Source organism: Artibeus jamaicensis, unplaced genomic scaffold, assembly GCF_021234435.1.
Source record: "Artibeus jamaicensis isolate MK-2021 breed Jamaican fruit bat unplaced genomic scaffold, CSHL_Jam_final scaffold_916, whole genome shotgun sequence".
NCBI lineage: Eukaryota > Metazoa > Chordata > Mammalia > Chiroptera > Phyllostomidae > Artibeus > Artibeus jamaicensis.
The window spans coordinates 52,397,313-52,407,887 of NW_026522059.1; the positions used below are offsets into that span (position 1 = coordinate 52,397,313).

The window sequence follows — 10,575 nt, forward strand, 5'->3', positions numbered from 1 at the left end:
GGAATTTTAGCATTTATCTTGAACATATGGATATTGTTTTTCCCTTCTAGAGTTATACTTTTTTAAAAATATTTTATTTATTTATCTTTAGAGGGGAAGGGAAGGAGAGAGGGAGAGAAACATCAATGTATGGTTGTCCTTTGTGCGTCCCCTGCTGGGAACTGGCCTGCAGGGAACTGGTCTGCAACCCAGGCATGTGCCCTGACTGGGAATCGAACCTCGATTGTCTGGTTCGCAGGCCCGTGCTCAATCACTGAGCTACACCAGCCAGGGCTGTTAGAGTTATACTTTTAATGCATAAACATTAATAAGAGAATTACAAACATTTATACAGATACAGGGTTGTTACTACCCATGTATAATGTGCATCCTTATTTTTCTATCAAACATTTGGGCAAAAAATGTGCACATTATACACAGCAACACACAGTAGTTACTGATGATGTCTAGGAGGAGAAATGTGGTCAGGTAGAATGGGTTGTTCAGCACCTTCTGCCTCCAAGCTCACTTCGACCTACCAACATCTTTCAAAAATAAATCAAAACAGAACTTCCATGAGGTAAAACGTCTTAACTAACCCAATCAAGAGAGCATGAATAAGGCTACAAGACCTTCTTCAATAGACAGTTGACAAGCCAACACAGGTAAAAGTCTTGGCCAGATGTAACTGGGTATTTTGTCTTCAAGTTAAAAATAGGACACTAACTACTGAGATCTCAGTGAAAACAGTTCTCAGTGTATCTATCTGTCTCTTGAGTCACATAGCCCTAATCTAGACTGATCACTCTCCATTTTTGGTTCACAGTATAATCCTCAAATCTCTATTTACTCTTGTTTTGGGGATTCCTATGTCCCATGTTTAGGCTGGATTTTCTGTTTCCTGTATAAAGTGCCTTCCTCTTTTTACTCTTTACTTTTGTGCTTTTTGGTGTACCATATCCTCAGATAGCTTTTTGAGAAAAAGTATAGTGGTAAATTTTTGAAGCTTTGAATGCCTGAAGATATCTTTGTTTTATTGGGAATCAATTTAAGGGAGGAGATAATTTCCTTTAGAATTTAAAAGCTATCTTTTCACTCTCCCCTTGCTTCAAATATTCCGTTTTGAAATCCAAAATCATCCTCACCCTTGGTAGATAATTGAATTGTTTTAGTCTTTCCAGAAGGTTAGAGAAACTTCTGCTCTGTACTCTGTGTCCTGAAATTTCACAATATGTCTAGGTCTATCTTAATCTTCATGCTGGGCACTCTGCGAAAGCTTCCAATCTAGAAACTCATGTTCTTCTAGTTGAGATACTTTCTTAGTTATTTTATTGGTAGTTTTATCCCTTCCATGATTTTTTCTGTTCTCTCTTCCTGAAACTCTTTTTATCCAGATGTTAAACACCTTAGATTCTCATTTCATTAAGTATACTAACTATGTTTCTACTTCTTTTTCTTCCCAACTTTTTTTGTCGTTTTACTTCTTACATTATTTTAGGTTTTGCAATAGGACCTGTCACACATGCTTTTTCTTTTTTTCCAAGCCTTTAAAAAAGTGAAGCAATTCTTAGCTTGTGGGCTGTTTTAAAATAAGCCACCAACAAGATTTGACCTTCAGGCTGTAGTTTACTGACCCCTAATAAAACCTTTTTAATATGAAAGGTAAAGATAAAAATATGAAAATAAATATAACCCTGGAGGAAAATTAAAATCATACAGGTAGGAGAAAATTTGTTTAATAAATATCAATAATAACATACTTAGATCAGCATTTTTTACCTCAACATTATTGCCAATTAGAGACAGATTTTTTTTATTGTGGGGGCTCTCCTGTGCATTGTCACATATTTAGCAGCATCTCTAGCATCTGTGTAAGATCTCAGTAGCACCTGATGTGGTGTAAAATGTAAAATTGAGGTTCAGTTTTACATACTGCCTTGATATCTGGAAAATTTGATAGGATACTGAATGGCCTTACTAATTCTCCTCCCCAATCTGCTCCTGTAGATAAAAGTCCTCGAGCCAAGTAACCCTCCTTATCAAGTGGATCAGGTACAGTTCCTACTTATTCCTTACTAGGAAGTTTCAGTTCCCTGACAGTCCATGTAATTATTCAAATAAGCCAATCACATCATCCCACAGGAACAAAAGGATACCTCATCTTCCTGATACTACAAAGCTTTCCTGCTACAACTTCTGGTTGTTTACTCTGTACTCACACACAAACCCCCTGTGGTACTGTCTGACATGCGGTGTCCTACTACTCCAGGCTATGAGTCTGTGTGACTAGTATGCTGTTGCCAATCTTAGCTGTCCAGAGTCAAGTGTCTTGTATTCAGCCATCCCCACAACCCTAGACTGAAAATACTTCCCCCACTAAGGAGGTGATCAAAATACCTCTCCCCTGGAGTAGCAACCAAAAATATCTCCAGACACTGCCAAATATCTTGGGGTAGGGGAAGTAGTGCAAAACTATCCCAACTGAGAACCAGTGCCTTAAAATGAGAAGAGTTCCAAAAAGAAAAAAAAAGAATCAAAAAGAGACCATACTCCAAGATTTAGTGGCTGAAATTTGTTTTAAATGAATGACATGAATCCCAAGATTCTCAATATATGTGCCCCAAGCAAGATAAATAAAATAATAATAGTGGTAATATCACAATGAATCTACACACCAAAGAAAAAAAATCTTAAAAGTAATCCAAGACAAAGAAAACATTATAAGACACAATAATTACTCTCACAGATAAGAGTAATTTTGTCAGCATCGAGAGGCCAGAAGACAACAAGATAATACCTTAAATGAAAAAGAAAAATAATTCTCAACCTAAAATTCTATAACCATCTCTTTTGTTAGGATGAGAGAAAATAAAGATGTTATTAAACTAACTGTGAGTGTTAACTTCCTGCACATTGCATATTCTCACTATAAAGACTACAAAGGATATATTGGGTTGGCCCAAAAGTCCATTTAGTTTTTTCCATAAAATAAAAGACACATTTTTTGTTTTTCACTAATAACGTTATTGATTTGGATATTTTGAGTATGTCACACATACTCAATGGTATGACATTATTGTTCTCAATTAATGTCTCAATTTGATTGCTATCAACTTCAACTAGTCTACCCAGCTGTGCAGCATCATCCAGCTAGAAATCTCCAGCATGAAACTTCTCAAACCACTTTTGACACATTCAATCAGTCATAGCACTTTCTCCATACACTGTACAAATCTTTCTAATTGCATTTACGTAGCATTTTTACCTTCCTCAAACTAATAAAGCATAATATGCTGAAAATGCTGTGTGTTTTCTTCCATCTTCAATATTAAAATGTTTCAAAAAATTCACCAATTTCAGTAAGTTATTTTTAATAAGTTATTTTTTAAATGCACACTGACATGACAGCTGCACAATACAGTCTAACCAACCAAAGTGTTTCAAATGAAGTTAAAGACAACTAAGCACAACTAGTGTCATCTTAGGGGAAAAAAACAATAAACTTTTTGGTCAACCCATCATTTCAGGAAGGAGAAAATTGAACCTAAAGGAATGAAGCCCTGGTGCCTCTGGGCCACACTGGAAGAAGAGTTGTCTTGGGCCACACATTAAATACATTGAGACACATAATCACAAAAAAATCTCATAATGTTTTAAGTAAATTTATGATTTTGTGTTTGGCCATTCATTGCCATCCTGGGCTACATGCAGCCCGTGTGCCGGAGGTTGGATACCCCTAGCAGAGTAAATGGGTATGCCATATGATCACAGTGGGACAACCTGCTAGTTATCTCTCACAAGAGACTTGAACAAATTCCATTCACCAAAACAATATGCAATATATTGCCACAGGGACCACCAACATCTTTGAAGAGCTTTTGGATCCATGGGCATCGATCATTGTGAGGGATGATGCTACAGTGAAATTAATTTTTCTAATGTAGTGGAATAATGGAATTCTAGAGTGATAGAGTCACTCTATCACTCTAGATATACGGTCGTTCTTAACTACCAAAAAATAATCAGGGAAGAATTACCTGGTCTTTGAATAAGTCTACATGTTACATAGACTTAAACCAGAAGCATCTGAACCCAGTCAATAGGAGGCAGCTTTGGACCATCTGGGACATCATAGGTATCTAAGATCATATACACATCAGCAAACAACTTAGAACTTCCCACTCCATCAACATGTAACCCATTTTACCACCTCTTTCTTCATACAACACACTGAAACCATTATTACTTCCATTTCTTAGACCCAGGACCTGTATCATTATTGGGAAATATAACCAAAATCCTGGAACAAGAAATCCTAGCCTCCAAGCATGACCAACAATAGTTGCCAGTATCTGATTCGGTAAGACGGCTGTGCTTGGGAGGCACATGTCTAGAATCTCACTTTATAAATCCTTTCAGATACAAAACAGATGCACAGCACAGAATCAAAAAGGCCCAGAACAACCCTGATTCTGTGCACATTAGCCAGTTACAGAGGACAGGAAGAATGGAGCCCACAGCTCCATGAAGCTCCTTTAAGCAGTGAATGCCACTCAGTGCCTCTCCTGATCACCCCAAAGTATATAATCTACTTCAGTTCACAAACTATTGTTTAAATACCTAAACTAAAACCTCATTGAATCTTGTTTGCTCTCTCTCCACTTCCCCAGACATCAGGTTTATGTCTCTGCTGCCTCCTAAACTCACATCAAAGAAATGCTGTATGCTTTTGCCCTTCTTGGTTATGATTTTGGTTTTTTGTTTGTTTGTTTTTATGTAATTCATCTTCCTTGTCCAGGCCAGTACATGAACTCATTTTCTGTCTGGTCTGCGTGATACACACTAGGACCCATGGACTATGACACACCCACTGGGCACAGCTAGCCCCCACTCAGATTGCTTGAGCAACGTGATACAGTCCAATGAATGTCAGACTTAGAATCAGAAAAATCTATGGCCAAATCTTAAGTCTGCTACTTAATACACTTCAGAAGGTTACTAAAAATCTCCTAGTTTCAGTCTCTTTTTCTCTAAAATACCATCACTGATACCATCCTAATAATTTTATGTAATAATGTAGGAGACTGCTCTGTACGGCGTGGGCCCAGCTCCCACTCAGAGAATCACAGGACCCACGCCCACAGATAGGTTCTCCTTGGGGAATCAGGCCTACACTGTACCTAGACTGCTATGAGACTTGCTTTTGCTAAAACTCCCTCACCCTGAATTGAGGCAGAAAACATTTCCTGCAAAGTAACTTCCTAAAATCCATGCTAAACCTTCCGAAGATGAGTGTAACAGGTTCAACTACTTTTCTCTTTTCATTTGCAAATATCCTTCTTCTGTGATATGATTAGTGGCACTGGCTCCTTTGTTTTCTGTAAAAGATAACCACCTAAAGTGAACCTGTGCATAGTATATGAGGACCATCAGGTACTGTGTCAAGAAAAAGAAATAAAGGCCTGTCATGGAGGAGACTGAGGCTTTTTCTCCCCTTGAGAAAAAAGCCATGCTGTCTCTTTTCCTCCACAGGACTCAGTAGTCTGTATGAATTTTTCGTGCCTCATCCACAATGTGGCTGACCCCACGAGCCAGGATCCACATCATCATAAGAATCAAATAAAATAACATGGCATACTGTTCAGTCTAATGTTTGGCACATGGCACACATTCAAAAATAAATTGTCACTGTCTCCATGTTTTATTCTAATACATATAAAATAATTTCCATTAGATTGAACACAGTTCAGAAATTCATTTATTGATATTTTCATATTTAAAGTCATTCCATAAATGCTTTGAAGCTGCTGAACTAAAATTTTAATTTTGGAACCTGCTATTCAGTAATAATGACATAACTCCCAGTGATGATGGAAAGAGATTCTAATTTTTTTACAGCAAACCAAGTACATTCCATGAATCAGTTAAGGCCCTTTTGCACACCAATGAGAAATCAGTGGTGTGGTAGAATTAGTAAAATAAACAAAACCTATCTTCTTCCTTCTTAACTCTATTACAGCTGTTCCTCTTGGCACTTAAGCCAATGGATCAAAGAGTTGTTCAGTATATCAAAGAAGTAAGAAGAAGCTTTGACAGACAGTTGAAAATACGTAAATGCTAGGAGGCAAAATAGCCAATGAATGGCAGTTTTATTTCCCAGGAATTGAATATTTAAGAGCTAAGACTTATCAATATCAATGTTTGCAAGGGAAGTTACACAAATTTTCTTTGTTAAGGTCCCTAGATCCTGGATTCCAGCCTTTTCCAAGGCCAGAGTCTGAAGCCATGAGTGACCTTAGTATCCTTCCATAAATATCTCTCTTTGCTTAATCTGAATCAGATTACTTCTGTCATTTAGAACATAGGTGACTTTGAACATGTAGGCACATATATAAATAAAATAGAAGACATTAAACATTTATCTGTGAAAAATACTATTTTGTGGCAAAACCAGAAATCATCTTATGTGTTTTGGTATTAAAATCCAGTAGAGTGCAGAAAAATTTTCAACTAAATTTTCTACAGTCCATGAAAAGAAAACCACACAAATAGATTTATGCTTAATTTTAAAAAGACAGCTAGTTCTTTCAATCAAACACATTATTAATTGTTATAGTTTTAGAACAAGCATAAACTTATTACAAAGAGTTTTAATTTTTTTCTCAGCCATGTTTGTAAGCTTTATTTCCAAGGAAAATTTTTAAATGACTTACATAGACAAAAATATTTTACAATAAAATAGAGCATATCCTTAGTGTAACTAGAAAGGACACATTATCACCAAATAAAATGTTTTTGTACAATACTAATTAAAGCAAGATACAATTATGTTTAAAATGCAGGAAAAGATACAAATAAATTCTCAAAATGATTGTGTTGGGCAAAGAAATTAGACATAAGTTTCTTGATTTTTTCATATTTTTATGTTATTCTGAAATGCATTAATTTTGATAAAAAATAATAAAAACTAAAAATAAAAATATGTTTTAACATACAGAGTCCATAGGTAATTTCTAAATTTTATGAGCACACAAAATTAAATACAGATGGTTACATACCATAAAATATATTAATTAAAGTATTCATTAATGCCTTCAAATTAATTTCTAAGGTTTCATAGTCTCCTTGCTATCCATTTCTTTAGTCTATAGTTATCTTTATTAAATAATAGTCAAAATATTTATACCAAGCTCATCTGTCGTAGAAGCTTCAATCTAGTAGATGGTAGACTGACAAATAGGAAGAGTGGGTCAAGCGATCCTAGAGAAGGTAAAATCTGTTTAAGATTGGAGAGGTAAGCCAGAGCCGGGCAAAGTGGTGGGGCACCTAAACCACTCTAAATTCATAAAGAGAAAATCAATAATTATTCATTACAATTAAAATAATTTTTAAAGATAAGCATCTAATAAATTCTGAGGCTTATTTTCTGGAGTGAAAAATTCAATGATCAATCATGATTGACAACTTTTAGGTATCCTCTACATGTCTGGATCTTCCTGATCAATCTGAGCTCAGGAACTGCATTTACCTGCCTGCCTCCCTTCTGGGTGAGGAAGAGGTGCCAGGGATGTCAGTCAGCACTGACACAAGAGGAATTCACAGGAGGTTAGCTGATTTCTTTCTGCTGTGAATATTTCTGTGAAGAACCTACTTATTTTTGCTTCCCAGACTGATCTTTATGGCCTAGGCAACCATTTGGAACAAATTATATTATTTGCTTTTATCAAAGGAAAACAAGGTTTCAGAGCTGCTTCTGAGACTCATTGTTTGCATATTACTTTCAACATAAAATTGCTAATTATTAATTATTATTAATAATAAAAACAGTTCAAAGGTAAGTTCATCTCTCAGTTTTAAGCATATAATTAAGGAACCCAAAGGTATTGTAACTAGAGTCAACTAACTACAGTGACCTTGAGGGCTGTTTTTCATTTCCCTCTTTCAATACCTACACAGTCTATCGGAAATGACTTGCGCTAGCAGTGGAGTTATGAGGGGAGGGCAAGCTTGAGACCAAGGGCTAGTTAGAACTGTACAGCAATATTTTAGGGGCAAGATGATGAAAGCCTAAGGCCACATGGTGTAATGCATTCTATATGTCAGGCATGTTTCATTTATTTATTTAACAATATCTACAGCTCAGTGTGTTCTAGGCATTTTTATATTAGCTGACCTCTTTCTCTGTGAGGTAGTTACTATTATTATCCCCACACTAATAAGCAAATGGAGGCACTAGAAGATTGACAACTCATCCAGGTTCATAAAACTGGTAACAATTTACAAAAGGTTATCCACTGATGGACGTGAATCATGTTGAGTCTCTCTAGGGCACACATTTGCTCAAGTCTGGTATCACTTAGATGGGAAAATGCAGCCCTCTGGCAAACTTACTGTATAGCATCAATTAAACTTCAAGGATCACGTGAACCTGTATATCATCAACTGAGTGACTGTGGTGATCACATTGTCATAATTAACACAAGGCACATTGCATTTTCTGGAAACAACTGAGAACAGAAATTATACTCTTCACATACTGGCTACCCAGGTGGATTTAAACAAGTAACAGCTGCCTAGTTTCATTGGGATCCAGTGGCCATTGTAAAACTAGCTATGTGTGGCATGTTACCAAAAACCATTCACAGGACTATGGTGCAGAGATTGCATCTTTTCCCAGATGAGAACATACCAGAAGATATCCTTGGTGCAAGAATTTCCACAACCACAAAAGGTACCCAAATGTCTAGATGAGCACACACAAGTAGAAACAGAGGCTTTTCCCAAGACTGTGGTCTCAACCTAAAGATTACCAGTTGTAGAAGAATGAAAATTGCAGAAAATCACAATGAGGTGATGAAATTTCCTCCTGCTAAGTTTCTCCTAACACACAGGGTACATGAAACACAGCTGCATTGAACCGGGAACTTGTTACGTGTGCTGAAAGTTTGTGGGTAAAGGTCAGGAAGGGATCTTCCTTCAACAGGAAATGGCAATAAAATACATTATTTTGTAGAATTGCTGTGTCATGTAATTGAATTTGAATGTTACCAGTGGTGATAAGAATAAAGTTGCTTTCTTAGCTAACCAAAAAAAAAAGTATCCAAAAATTTCATAAGGCGAACATGTTTTCTGATTTATTCCAATGCCTGCTATGAACCTGAAGTTTTTCCTCTTTTGTTCCAGAATCCTACCCCCACACTTCCTCTTAAGTTTACTCATTTGTGCTTCTCTCATTAATAGTTAAATAGCACTAAACCTCTCATATCTTACCAAAAATCCCTTGGACCCTGCATTCCCCTCCAACTGTACCTTCACATCCACCTCAGCCAGGCAGTTCAAATTTCTTGAGCAATAAGCTACATTCACAGCCTCCAATTTTCTTAGCCCCCTTCACCCCACAACTCTGTACCCTAGATTCTTTGGCATCGACTCGATGAAATTGCTAGCACCTTTGATATTTCCATTCTCCCAAGGCTGTTCCTCAGAACCTACGGGAGGTTTTTGTGCATCTTACACTATAATTCACTCTCAGGTCTCCAGTTGGTTACATCAGTAGTTCTTAACTTTTGGGGAGTCATGGATATTTCCACAATTTTAATGAAAGCCCTTGATTCGTTTCTGAGAAAAAGGAAATGTCTATAATATAAAATATTACATATATGAATTATATGTACATATACACATGCATGAATGTATTCCACTCACTTTCAGAGGTTAATCCTGGATCAGCTGTAGCACAGCACTGGCCTGAGGCTAAGAAATTCTCATCTGAACTCTAAAGACTTCTTGGAATTTGCCTCCTGGTCCTACCAAACTAGCTGCTCCACAGGCTTCTGCTCCTGTCCTCATATAAATTCACTTCCTCCTCAAAGCCTATTTTCTTTTCTCCTGTGTTTCTGTGCTTTTAAAGATATCAAATAACACAAAAATATCAAAGACAGATTTTCCATGATTTTGGAGCCTGAACTGCGGTCCTAGCACAAGTCAGGTGTCTGATGAGGTCACTTTACAGAAAGTGGACCTGTGTGTCTCCAAGACGACCCTTCCCTTGGAGGTTAGGAATACTCTAGCAATCCAGGACATGTACTTTCTGGTGATTTTTATAGCTACTCTAATTACTAGGAAGATCAAGAGGGTTGTTTTTTCATTATTATTTATTTGTCTTACTTTTTGTATTGTGGCAGAATTGAAGAAACCTACATGGACACACCCTTATTCATAGGAGGGATTGGCTGCATCAGGTACAATCTTGCAGCTGCAATTACTCATCAGAGCTGTTATTGGCTGTCATAACTGCTGCTGTTTCATAATCCACAAGTCTGAAGATGTAGCTGCTCCATTAAACTAAGAAGGTTGCAAAGGTGATATCACCCAGTACCTATGAACTGACCAGTCACTAGAATATATATATTTTTGTATCAAGCTCCTAAGAGGTACAATACTGTGACCTTATACACACAGTTGGATAAATTTCCTATGTCTCAAACACTCCTCTCTTCACTTTTCTTTTCTCCTCCTCCTCCTCTTTTCTCTCTCTCTCTTCTCCCCTCACTCTCTCTCTCCTACACTTTATTCATCTTCCTGTCCCTTACTGGC

General features: G+C 36.9%; 1 pseudogene; it reads left to right on the plus strand.

The window, feature by feature from the left end:
* Positions 1 to 6,022: 6,022 nt before the first annotated feature.
* Positions 6,023 to 8,798, plus strand: LOC119052769 (39S ribosomal protein L13, mitochondrial-like; annotated as a pseudogene).
* The last annotated feature ends 1,777 nt before the right edge of the window (positions 8,799 to 10,575 follow it).